The sequence below is a fragment of the Octopus sinensis genome, linkage group LG13 (genome assembly GCF_006345805.1).
Source record: "Octopus sinensis linkage group LG13, ASM634580v1, whole genome shotgun sequence".
NCBI lineage: Eukaryota > Metazoa > Mollusca > Cephalopoda > Octopoda > Octopodidae > Octopus > Octopus sinensis.
In genome coordinates this window covers 69068605-69081839 of record NC_043009.1, presented here as the reverse complement: position 1 = coordinate 69081839, position 13235 = coordinate 69068605, and the positions used below count along the sequence as shown (strand labels likewise).

The 13235-nt window shown below is 38.5% G+C and overlaps 1 protein-coding gene and 1 long non-coding RNA gene across 2 annotated transcripts in view; one reads left to right on the top strand and one right to left on the bottom strand.

The window, feature by feature from the left end:
- LOC115218631 (post-GPI attachment to proteins factor 2-like) overlaps positions 1-13235 on the bottom strand; it is a 152071-nt gene that overhangs the window by 32324 nt on the left and 106512 nt on the right. The window lies entirely within an intron of this gene.
- LOC118765856 overlaps positions 6912-13235 on the top strand; it is a 21106-nt gene continuing 14782 nt past the window's right edge. The window contains exon 1 of the long non-coding RNA XR_005001753.1: positions 6912-6938. This is a non-coding gene — a long non-coding RNA (uncharacterized LOC118765856). The remainder of the gene's footprint in view (positions 6939-13235) is intronic.

Below are 13235 nucleotides of genomic sequence, written 5' to 3'. Positions count from 1 at the left end.
CATGCTGGTGCACCACCTTTGTACTTTTATATCTCTGTCTCTACTCCACCCCCCCACCCCCCACTGATAACAGGTGTTTGTGCACTTATATCCCCTTAACTTAGTGGGTCAGCAAAAAGGAACACTATAATAATACCAGGACTGGGTTCAATTCATTTGACAGAAAATTCTTGAAGATGGTGCTGCCACCTGGCTGCAGTCTATTGACTAAAACAAGCAAAAGTAAAAAGGTAATTAAATTACACCAGTCAGTCAGTCGTCATCGTCGTCTCAAGCAGCAGAAACATATTCAGCCAATCAAACATATTTTAAAAAACAGTCCATTAGACAAGCTGTGATTTCAGATGCTTCACTCTTCCGACTGGCAGAAGTTTTGCCAGTTTTTCACAGAAATATGCGACCGACAGACATGGAATTCACCGGATTAATCATTTATGCTGCATTCTATTCATAGAAACATTACAAGCAAGCAAATATATTAGACCAGATCAGACAAATGGTGCTGAGTTATTAGAAATTTCTTAATGATGCTTGTTAAATTAACATCAATATGCAAATTAGCCCACCCTCCTGTGAGTAGGAGGTTTATTTTTTGTCTGCTTTTTTCTTCCTTTCTTTTTTTTTTTTTCAACAGCTGAGTTATTCAGTCTTTGTTATTTAGCAATTAGATGTGAATGTATATGTGGGAGTACTTGTAGTAGTAGTGGTGGTGGTGGTGGTAGCTGAATGGAGTCATCTCTAATACTAGTTGACCTAGTATTAGTTGACCTACATTGACAATACCACAATGTCATCCTCATTAAATGTCTATGGTCTCTGCTGGTATGGGTCAAATAATTTGACTGGGTCTGGCAAATTCAAAGACTATATCATGCTCCAAGGTCTGCTTTGGCATGGTTTCTATGACTGGATGCCTTCCCTAATGCCCACCATTTCAGAGAGTGGACTAGGGGTGTGTGTGTATGTGTGTGTGTGTTTCATAGCACCATCGCTAATGAGGTTGCTGTGCAGCTTGCAAGACCAACATTTTCACATGAATGAGGTTAGGTTAGAGTAGAGAGAGAGAGAGAGAAGAGAGAGAGAGAGAGAGGAGAGAGAGAGAGAGGGGTAGTTTTATGTAAGGAGATGAGGGATTAATGAGAATAGGTAAGGTTCTTGATGTAGGGTAAAAGTCATTTACCCATGATGCTTTGCACTGGGGTCAAACTCAAGATTTGTCATTACAAAATAAACTTCACAACCAGCTGGCTTTGCTATGTCTTTATATGAACACCCAGCTGCATATAAAGCATCTGCACTGATGCCAGGTAAAACGCACCCATGCTGGTGCCACATGAAGAGCACCCAGTGCCACTCTGTAGAGTGGTTGGCATTAGGAAGGGCAGCCGTCCACAGAAACCAGGGCCAAAACAGACAAATGGATCCTCTCTGGTTTGCCAGTCCTCAGTCAAACCGTCCAACCCATAACAGCATGGAAAAGAGACATTAAATGATGATGACATACAATGTTATTGTATGTTTTGTTGTTAATGTGTAACACCCCAGTCTTAACTGAGCAAACTTTTGATCAAAAGACATTCCAATCATGACTATCCTATCTGCATGTCTAATATGACCTTTATGTACTGAAGACAGTGGTGTGTTAGCTGAGGGAATTTCATTGCTGTTTCTAGCAGGTTCGATAACCATTCTAGAAGCTCCTACATTAAACATAAGAGACAGACTGTGGCTTTAAAGAAAATTCCTGCAATGGCAGCGGCAAAGCTAAACAAAAACAAAACTGAGATATGACCTTTGGATTTGGATTCCGATATCATTTCTTGAGCTGACCCAAACATCCAACATAACGTGTTTTAATATATTAATATATTTTGATAAATGGAAGAAAAAAAAAGAAAGAAAGAAAAAAACATTTGTCCAGGCACAAGAACACATAAATCTTGTAATGGAGATTTTAAGAAATATATTGCACACGCTACTCCATTTATACTGCAGCAATAACTACCACCACCACCACTGCCAACACCACCGCAACCACTACTAGTATATCAGGAGTGTTAAGTAAAAGGTGATACAAAATAGGTTTTTTATTATTATTATTTGACACAACAACTATTATTATTATTGTTATTATTATTATTATTATTATTATTAAGCTGGCAAGCTGGCAGAATTGTTAGCACACAGGGTGAAATGCTTAGTGGTATTTCGTCTGCCGCTACGTTCTGAGTTCAAATTTCAACAAGATTGACTTTGCCTTTCATCCTTTCAGGGTCGATTAAATAAATACCAGTTACACACTGGGGTCGATATAATCGACTTAATCCCTTTGTTTGTCCCCTCTATGCTTAGCACCCCTGTGGGCAATAAAGAAATGAATTATTATTATCATTATTATTATTAATTGACACCACAACTATAGTTATTCTTATTAAGGTGGTGAGCTGGCAGAATCGTTAGAGCGCAGGATGAAATGCTTAGCAGTACTTCACCTGTTGCTACATTCTGGGTTCAAGTTCTGCCAAGGTTGACTTTGCCTTTCCTCTTCTCAGGGTCAATGAAATAAGCACTGGTTACATACTGAGATTGATATAATCCACTAGACCCCCCTCCCTCCCCCACAAATTCAGGCCTTGTGGTTATAGTAGGAAGCATTGTTGTTGTTATTGTTATTATTCATAAAAGAATTAATTATTATTGTTCTCGTGGTAAGGTTAGTCAGTGGACAGGCAAAATCGGTGGAGCAACAGACAAAATGTCTTGTGGCATTTACATTCTGAATTCATTTCCAGCTGGAGTCAACTTCGGGTTCCACAGCCTCATTGGACTCAATACAATAAATACCAGTTATATACTGGACTCGATATAATCAACCGTTCCCTCCCCACCCCCCTAATCAAATGCGTGTGTGTGGTGGTGGTGGTGGTGGGTATATCTGCTTTTGCTTTTGAGTCATTATTGTTCTCCTTACAAAATTTTGTTCCTACATTTTGAAATTCCATTTATTGCACTTCAATACCAGGTGTGGTTGTGTGGTGAAGAAGCTTGCTTCCCAACCATGTGGTTTTGGGTTCAGTTCCACCGCACAGCACTTTGGGCAAGAGTCTTCTATTATAACCTCAGGCCAACCAACTCCTTGTGAGTGAATTTGGAAGATGGAAACAGAAAGAAGCCCAACGTGTGTGTGTGTGTGCTTGTTTCCCACCACTGCTTCACATCAGGTGTTGGTTTGTTTATGTCACAATAACTTGGTGGTTCAGCAAAAGTGAGTGATAAAATTAAGTATCCTGTCTTAAAAATAAGTATTGTGGTTGATTTGTTTGACTAAAAACCTCTTATGTTGGTGCCCCAGCATGGCCGCAGTCCAATGACTGAAACAGGTGAACGACAAAAGATTATCACATCTAATTCCTGCAACACAAAATATTTTAGGGCTGTTGTTATTTTCTCAACAATTAATCTTTTATTTCTTTCATTCTTAATTATCCCACCACCATGACCACCACCACTTTTTATATGTTTTAAGACACTATTATCTGAGAGATAATTTCACCTGAATGAGCAAAGACATCTGTTAGAATACATCAAAAAAAAAAAACTCAGCTGCTGCTGCTGTTGCTGTGTAGAAGCAGCAGAATGTATGGCCGAGGGTGTTGGGGCTAAAGAAATAAAGATACACATCAGATGAGAAAAGAAGTTGCTACAGGTTCTTATAAAAACGTTATACATCAAATCAAAAACAATTGCAGTTTTGATTCTCTTACAATATTGCAAAGTATTATTACATTAAATTTATCTCTAATCTGACAGAGACGCTGAAATATTTCCTCAAAGAACAATGCCTGAACCATACGTAAGACAAGTTTATATTGATCAGTGAAAGCCTTTTCATGATTTATTTACTTCTTCATTCATTCATTCAATTAAAACATTACACTGCTCTGGAGGCCGGCTGTTACGAGACCAGTCAATCATAATGGTAATACACTAGAAAGTAGACGAGATTATAAAGTCGTTGAGTGTTCATGTTTCTGTTTAATCAGTGGCAGGAATGAAGTGTTGCTAGGTAGGTATTGAACAATACAAAGCAGCAACTCAATTCCTTCGCTGGTTCTATTATATTTAAGCTCTCCTATCAATTGAGATGTTCAATCAACCTTTTCAATACCAATCCATCGGAGACGGTTCCGCATTCTCTTCTCATTTTAAAGTGATCTAAATTATAATTCTTCCATTAAAACTTGCATGTTAATTCATGTTCCAAAACACCAGGTAAATAATAACAAAGTTATATTATGAAATTCATTATTTTCAAAATTAATTAAAATATAGGAAGTGATAAGAAAAGAGTTAATGAAAACAGATTACTGTTTTTTCCAATCAAATCTTAATCATTCATAGTTCTTCAAATACATCCAGGTATTTTCTAGCCAACTAAAGAGATTCTACATGGATAGACAAGGTGCTAGAAATAGTAGCTAAATCTCCCTCAAGTCAAAATTTACTATATTAAAGAGGGAGAAAAACTATTAGATGTCATGGTCAGGGGTGCATTAAAAACTGAAGACGAGATGGACATGGCTGAAATGCCTTGATCACAGGTCAGCTCAATCAGGACAATTTGGCATCAAAGAATACATTGTTCTTTAGTTTTACAACATTATTATCATCACAATCTTCCTTTAACGTCCGCTTTCCATGCTGGCATTGGTTGGACGGTTTGACTGAGGACTGGTAAGCCAGGAGGCTGCACCATGCTCCAATCTTGATCTGCAAGAAGTATACCCATGCCCCAACCCCTGTGTTCCCTACCCAGAAAATCTTATGCCTGTGAGGAACCCAGAAGAATTTCCTCCCCATCTGACATCTTGGAGGCACCACCCTCACAGTAACATTCACAGATAAAGCTATCCCTTCTGATCACTCCTGAACATAAATCCCAGATAAAGCTCTAGTGTGTACCTAATTTCTTGAACTAATCATCATCAAAAATGGGTCTGTATTGGCTCACTAAAATTACTAGAGATAGCAACCAAATCTTCCTCAACTCACACCCTACAGTCTTAAAAAAAAAAAGAAAAAAGAGATGTTTTGAATAAAGTAATCTAAGATATACTATGTTTGAAATAAAGATGGGGTGGTCACTGTTGGAGTACCTTTGATCGTAGCACCAGACTGGAAGGCAAACATCAACAACAACTAGTTTGTATTCTTAAATTTACTTATCCAACAGTGAAGGAGTTTGTTACAAGGGGAGGTAATTCATCTATGAACCCTTACATAAATACTGAATCATCAAAAAAACATTTTTTTCTTGTTACATCCACTTTACTTCCAAATGCATTTTTAAGCAAGCAAAACGTTGCTTTGTTAAGGGTTGTTTGTGTAGCCCTAACCCTAACCCAAGGACCAAGAGCATTCTAGTCATGATCATCCTCTCATTTTCCGAGTTACACAGTGCACCCAAGAGTACAGAATCTGATGTGAGGAGAGAGATTTGGTTTCTTTTCCGTTGTATTCCGTTATGTGCCTTGTGATATTTGTTCTGTACTGAATTACAGACACTCACTTGTCACTTTTGCCACCAGAAATGAGGTGGACTTGTGACATGACCACTTGGTACCCAAAACTAATGGTGCTTTTGTTCCCTGGGTGAGATATAAATATATAAGACATGTATTTTTATCTTTAACTTGTTTCAGTCATGGAACTGTGGCCAAGCTGGAGTACTGCCTTGAAGGGGTTTTAGTCAAACAATTCGACCCTAGGACTTACTTTTTAAACTCAGTACTTATTCTATCAGTTTCTTTTGCCAAACTGCCAAGTTATGAGAAGTTACACACACACACACACGGAGGCCAGGATTCTTTCAGTTTCCATCTACCCAATCTTCTTTTTTTTTTTTAAGACTGTAGGGTGTGAGTTGAGGAAGATTTGGCTGCTATCTCTAGTAATTTTAGTGAACAAATACAGACCTATTTTTGATGATGATTAGTTCAAGAAATTAGGTACACACTAGAGCTTTATCTGGGATTTATGTTCAGGGTTTTGGTCAGCCCAGGCTAAAACAGAAGATGCTCACCCAAGGTGCCATGCAGTGGGATTGAACACATGACCACAAAATTGGAAACAAGCTTCTCAACCACAGAGCTCTGCCTGCACATTTGAGTACGATGTAAAGAACATAGAAAGGTCTTTTAAACAAAGAGAAACTAGGAAGGCCAGACTTGGATCTGTCGCACATTTTAAATTGATTGGAAACATGACCAATTAGCAAAGGCTTAATTAGTGTAACTCATTAAGTCAATAGCAATGAAAGAAATATCCAAGAATTTAGTCTTCGTTAACTGGATATTGATGTTATGGTAATGCAAACACAATTCTAGTTCTATAGAGAAGAATCACAGAAGGGAGTTCATTATCATGATCATCGTTTAATGTCCGCTTTCCATGCTAGCATGGGACGGACGATTTGACCGAGGACTGGCGATCCAGATGGCTCCAATGTTGATCTGGCAGAGTTTCTACAGCTGGATGCCCTTCTTAACACCAACCACTCAGTGTAGTGGGTGCTTTTACGTGCCACCAGCACGAGGGCCAGTCAGGCGATACTGGTAACGGTCACAGTCAAATGGTGTTTTTTATGTGCCACCTGCACAGGAGCCAGTCGACTTTGCCTTTCATCCTTTCAGGGTCGATAAATTAAGTACCAGTTACGCACTGGACTCGATGTAATTGACTTAATCCCTTTGTCTGTCCTTGTTTGTCCCCTCTATGTTTAGCCCCGTGGGCAATAAAGAAATATATATTTGATTAAATGGGTTAAGTCCTTTGGCTATAAAATTAAATTTCATGGCTATTTCAATAACATTAAATATCTACACCCCCCCCACCAAAAAAACAAAGGATTGGTATTTTCTGCAAGTCATGCTGCCTCAGTAAACTTGACAAATCTCAACAGGAAATAGTTTCAAACATGACTTCTTCAACATGTGATAAGTAGCTTGCTTACCAACTACGTGGTTCCAGGTTCAGTCCCACTGCATGGCACTGTCGGCAAGTGTCTTCTACTACAGCCTCAGGCTGACCAAAGTCTTATGAGTGGATTTGGTAGAAGAAACTGAAAGAAGCCCGTCATATATGTGTGTGTCTGTCTTTCTCCCCCCCCCTCCCCCCAAACATCGCTTGATACCGATGCTGGTTAGTTTACATCCCCGTAACTTATCAGTTCGGCAAAAGACCCCAATAGCATAAATACTAGGCTTACAAAGAATAAGTCCTGGGGTTGATTTGTTCGACTAAAGGCGGTGCTCCAGCATCGCCACAGTAAAATGACTGAAAAGAATAAAAGAATGGTGTATAAAACTGCTTCCTGCAGTTAAGGGTAACAAAACCTTGAGTGGATAGATGAGATTTCTGCAGTAAAAGGGGTTAAGAAAGCCCTCTTGCTTTTTTACTGTAGGAAATTTTTCTTGTTTAGTCCCACGTCATCAGTCTTGATCAGCCTATCTTTTTCTCAGGCAAAGTCTACCTAGGACTACATTATGCAATGTGTTCTTTTTTTAAGAAACCGGGATGTGACGTGTGAGAGTTTTGGCTCCAATTTCTAACAGGTTCAGCAACCAGCATGTCTGTGGGAATTAAGTTTACGGAGGCAGAGTTGGCCGTTCCGTACAGCATGTAGGTCAAACTAGACAGAAGCTCTGTGGTAGGCTCATTTCAATATGCCCTTTGTTTCCATAACAAGAGCACATTTCTGAAAGAAGTTCAGTTGCACAGCAAATGCATGGGTCCGGATATTGCAAACACTTATTTAATTTAGATGAGACGATTCTGAAGTAGAACCAACAAGCTGCCAAAATCTATGTTGCCAGCAGCCTGTAATCAAATCAGTCAGCCCCAGAGAGGAAGGATATATAAATCAAAAACATGATTATCCTAATATCCTACTAGTAATTAGTTTAGTAAAAATAAAACCTAATTTGATTTCTTTATGAGTTGAGATTACAACTGGGGGAGAAGGAGGAGGAGGAGATAAGAGATTAAAAAAACCTCAAATGGAAAGAAAAGAAAAACAGATCAATAGATAAGATGCTTCGATATTTGAAGTGAAGTGACTTTTGTCTTCTTATAAATTTAGACTTTTGCTCATGAACTGATGGCAAAGTTTAAACTGCTGAAAATACTCTGGCAGGGTGTGTAGGAAGAAGTGGTGGTGGTGGTGGTGGCAGTGGTAATGAGAGAGAGAGAGAGAGAGAAGAAGAGAAAATGGCGAATGGGAAAGAAAAGAAGTAGAAAATGAAGGTGAACACTTGCAGGGTGAGGAAGGTGAGGGGGGAGAGGGGGAGAGAGATAGGGGAAGGTGTAGAGAAAGTGGAAAGACGAGAGAAAGAGACCGAGGAAAGAGAAAGAGTGGAATAATGAAGGAGAGAGGGAGAAAAAGTGGATAAGCAAAGGAGAAAGAGAAAAAGTGTGCCGTGTGGGAGAGTGCCAGGATTACTGAGAAGACCAGAGGTGATTTATTTCAGTGCAGATAAAATTAGGACATTTGTCTAGCCTGTAGGGGTCTCATCAAACCTTCTCCTAAGGGATTCCCCTTATTTCATAGTCAACAGTCGATAGGCCCCAACAGTTTCAGTTATACCCCTACAGACACACACACGTGTGCATGTGGTGGGGTTTAGTTCCCATTTCTCTGTAAGGAGCATAGGGCTGGTTTCCTGGTTTCTCTGGCGTATATTCTCCTCCTTGAACACGATGCTGGTCTGTTGCAGGATTACCCACTTTTAGCAGCTGGGTGGACTGGGAGAACATGAAGTGAAGTGTCTTGCTCAAGAACACAACACATCGCTGGTCTAGAACTCAAAACCATAATATCGTTAAAGATATTAGTTACATATAACGGAGTTTACATTTTAAACTGCAATCTCATCAGATTTTTAACAGAACGTATGGACAAGGCCCTCTGCCACCTCCTGCCCTTTAAACCTTTGTTGAGCCCAGAAATTTCCTGGTTGAGAATTTCTGGTTTAGTATAAAACCAAGACAGAAAGTGCAACCTGCACCACACAAATTGACGGAACAAATTTGATGTTTTTTGATACTAATAGATAAATTTAATAACATGAAAACCAAAAGAAAAGGAAGAAATAAAAGATCAATCAAGTCCCAATAAAGGGTTGATTAGATACCCTCCTCCTCCTCCTCATCATTCTCATTGTTAAACGTCCATGTTCCATGCTGGGTTGGATGGTTTGAGCCAACGAGAAAAAGGATCGTACCAAGCCCCTATGTCTGCTGTAGCATGGTTTCCATGGCTGCACACCCTTCCTAATGCCAACCACTTCACAGAGTGGATAGGGTGCTTTTTATGTGGCACCAGCACTATTGAGGCAAACAAGTAACACACAAGACATGACCCATCAGTTGAGGGAGGTGGCTTTATGCCTGGTGATGAGCAGGAGGAGACAGGTACAGATGTTTGCAGTAGAGGATATATATATATATATATATAGTGAAAAAATCTACAGTCAGAGAGTAAATTTACTACTATCATGTTCTTAAGAATGAAATCAACCCCTCTGTCTATATATCTACCCTCTTTATTATTTTGGCAAACGAAATAGGGATAAGAATGTACATTGTCCATTTGATTGGAAAATTTCTATAAGTGGCTGAAGATTGCTCGACATTTTAAAACTGATGTAATGATGTAATACTTACAGTGTTTAATAAAATGAAGTAGCATGAAACGATCGTACCACATTACCTCGGATATATTTGTTGCTTATTTTGATTATATATACATACATATATATATATATATATACCATTTGGAAAAAGAGAGAAGATGGTGATGAAGAGGTGTCAGAGCATATTCTAAAGTTGCAGGAAGGAGAATATAAGAGATGTGGTCTCAAGGATTGGATAGGGTGAATGAGGAGGGTATGAAATGCGAGTATAACCCTTTCGTTACTATATTTCTGACCAAATTACACCCCTTATGTGTTTCAATTAATTTCTAACGTAATCATAAATTTAGTCTGGTTTCATTAAACAACTATAACTTTTTTATTTATCGATATATTAATCTGATTTTTGGAAGATAATTTAATAAAATATTCTCAACCAATTCTATACTATAATTTTTGTCACAAAGTGACTCTAATCGCAGGTAGATACAGGTAAATTCCACAAAATATAAAATTATTAAAATTTTGTTCAAACATCGCTATAGAAAATGGGTTATTAGCTAATATTCAATTGGGTATACAACAAAATTTTACGATAGAATTTGTTATTCTGGGTAACTTTCTGATACCCATAATAATATTTATGGCAAAATAGTCTTAATTTCATTTAAGGTTGTGGGAAACCACAAACTATCCTTTCTTTCGTTTTGTTTACGTTTAGCATAACGGTTCATTTCTGCCGTAATGATTTCAAATAGGCTCATTCGAAAAAGTAAATAGAAATAGTCTAAGGCTTTACCCTTCTGGGAAAGTCTGTGGCTTGGTCCAGTTTCTTCAGAAAAATCACCGAAAGAAACAGTTTTTAAATTTTCACTCCATTCAGGTGCCAATTCGTTTTCTTTATCGCTATCGGAGATCTCAGATTCACTGTTTTCACTTTCGGAAAATGAAACATCAGATTCATTATCAAATACCACATGCTTTTTTTTTTCAGTCATAGAGTTAGATTTATGAAGGTCTTCAGTAGAAAATCCTTCGAATTCTGACTCGCTGCTTGATATAATGAAATTTGTATCCATTTTTTGTCAGAATTACAAATTTTGAAAACACAATAGGAACAAATTTCGGAAAAAAATCTCCCAAAATTCACGGAATTAAAATTACACTTCGATTATTGTACAAAACTGTAGTTGAACTGTTTACGAAGTATAATACGTGTTTTCACGAATGTACTGAAGAGATTTGCTCTGATATTCTCATTTAAATATGAATAGGTAAATTCGGGCGGCTTTGGGCGGTTTGGTCTCATAAACCAAAATTTTTTTCGGGCGGCTTTGGGCGCTTTGGTAACGAAAGGGTTAAGATGGGTAGAAATGCAGATAGAGATGAATGCAGTGGACAGTGAACCTAAGCAGAGGCTTGGTCAATGGTGAATATCAATTTTAGAGGAGGAGAAGGTGGAGACAATAAGGGAGAGCACAGGTAATAGGAAGTGTGTGTGAGCCATGGTTGGAGAACTAGCACACAAGGGAGATAACCCTCTTAACTCTAACCTACAGCTGTGAAATGTAGAGATCGTTAGAGACACATCACTCTATGGAACATGAACCGACACAGTCAAACCTTCCTCAAATCGTCCTCCATTGTCTTAGGAAAGAAGAACACCGTGGACAATGCAGTCTAGGTGCACTTTGCTGAGAGAAAGACAGGATGGTCACAACTGGAACGTCTCTGATCATAACTCTGCTGCTCACTCAGGGATGGCTTGGGAGTAAACAACAACATCAATAACACTTCTATAGAATAAGGGACATGTTGATCTACACAGAGTAAATGGTTGTGGGCTCAAACGGACTGAGGGAATGCAGAAATATATTTGCTACCAAATGGCCTGATATCTCTTATTATAAAAGGCAGATTTTATCTGCCTCCCTTTGGGAGTTATACAAATCTACAATATAGGATTTCTTCAATTACAATTTACCTAGCATTTTTGAGAGTACAATGCATCACGTCATGCCAGGTCCAGTTTTTAAAATTTAAACTCCAATTAAGCAAAATTTACAGAAAACTCACATTCTGGTGTGTGTGTCAAATGCTTTTCTTAGTCTGGTTTACACCACACGCAAACGCACACACACAGTGGGCAACGAATAAAATGAAAGTAAAGAGCGACAGAGTGATTTGAGGAAGACTAAACTGAAAGTATTCTGTCTATGACGCTGATAGATACATGAGTAAAATGTATGGGAAGCTAAGAGCTAAGAGTGAGTGAAAATGTTCTTGGAAGAGAGTAAATATCGAGAGAGAGAGTGATTTGAGGAAGACTTTACCGTAGTGGCTTGTGTTAGTAATAAAGTAAACATACACTCATACATACATACATACATACATACATACATACATACATACATACACACACACACACACACACACACATACATACATACACACATACATACATACATACATACATACATACATATATATACATACATACATACACACACACATACACACACACAGTATTGAAGCTTGAGAACAATCAGATACATTTGCAACACATCTGTTGAAAATATTATTGTTCACACACATACATATACATATATACATACAGACAGACAGACAGATAGACACACACACACACACACACACACATGATCCAGCATGGCCACAACCTCAAGGCTGAAACATATAAAAGAATAACAGAATATAAATGTGTGCAAAGTACAAGAAATATTAATGCAGTATATGGGGATTGGACAATAAGCGTAAGGCTGTGTCAATGGTGGTTCCAGAAATCCCAAGCCATAAACTACAGCCTAGAAGACGAGCCTCATCCTGAAAGATCTGTAGAACTCGACAAGGACATCCTGAAAACCCTGGTGGAACAAAATCTCATCGTAACTGTTGAGGAACTAGCAGAGAAGCTTGGATTTGGTCATTCAACCATTCATTGAGACCTGTGTGCTATCGGAAAAGTCAGCAAATTGGGTCAATGTGTTCCTCACAAACTTTCCGAGTCTAATTGCATGCAGAGAGTGAATGTATGCTTTTCTTTGCTGTCACATCTCACCACTACTGCGCTATGTATATCTATATATATAAAACTGTAGTTGTGTGAGTGTCTGTCCCCTTCGATTTAGATTCCTAACTACTCCCACATTTTGCGGTGCAGTTTAACCAAATTCGGGTAGCTTATAGTCGTGATTCATATCGAGCCCGTCTGAATATTAGCGCGCGTCTACGATGAGTCTACGATTTAAAAAATAATTTAACATCATTTTTTATTCCATTTTAATGCATAATTTTTAGTGTGTCGATGGCGGCGGAGTTGGCGTCCATGGTCACACCTGCACCTGTGGGGAAGGGAGTGTAAGGAAATCAACGTCGTAATGCGTTGTCAAGGAGACCAGTGTTCTTTTAGAACAACGACTTCATGGCTTGAAGACACCAAAACAGAAATGGCTAAGAAAGCGTCTACATGAGTCTACGATTTAAAAAAAAATTTACCATCGTTTTTTTCCATTTTAATGCATTTTT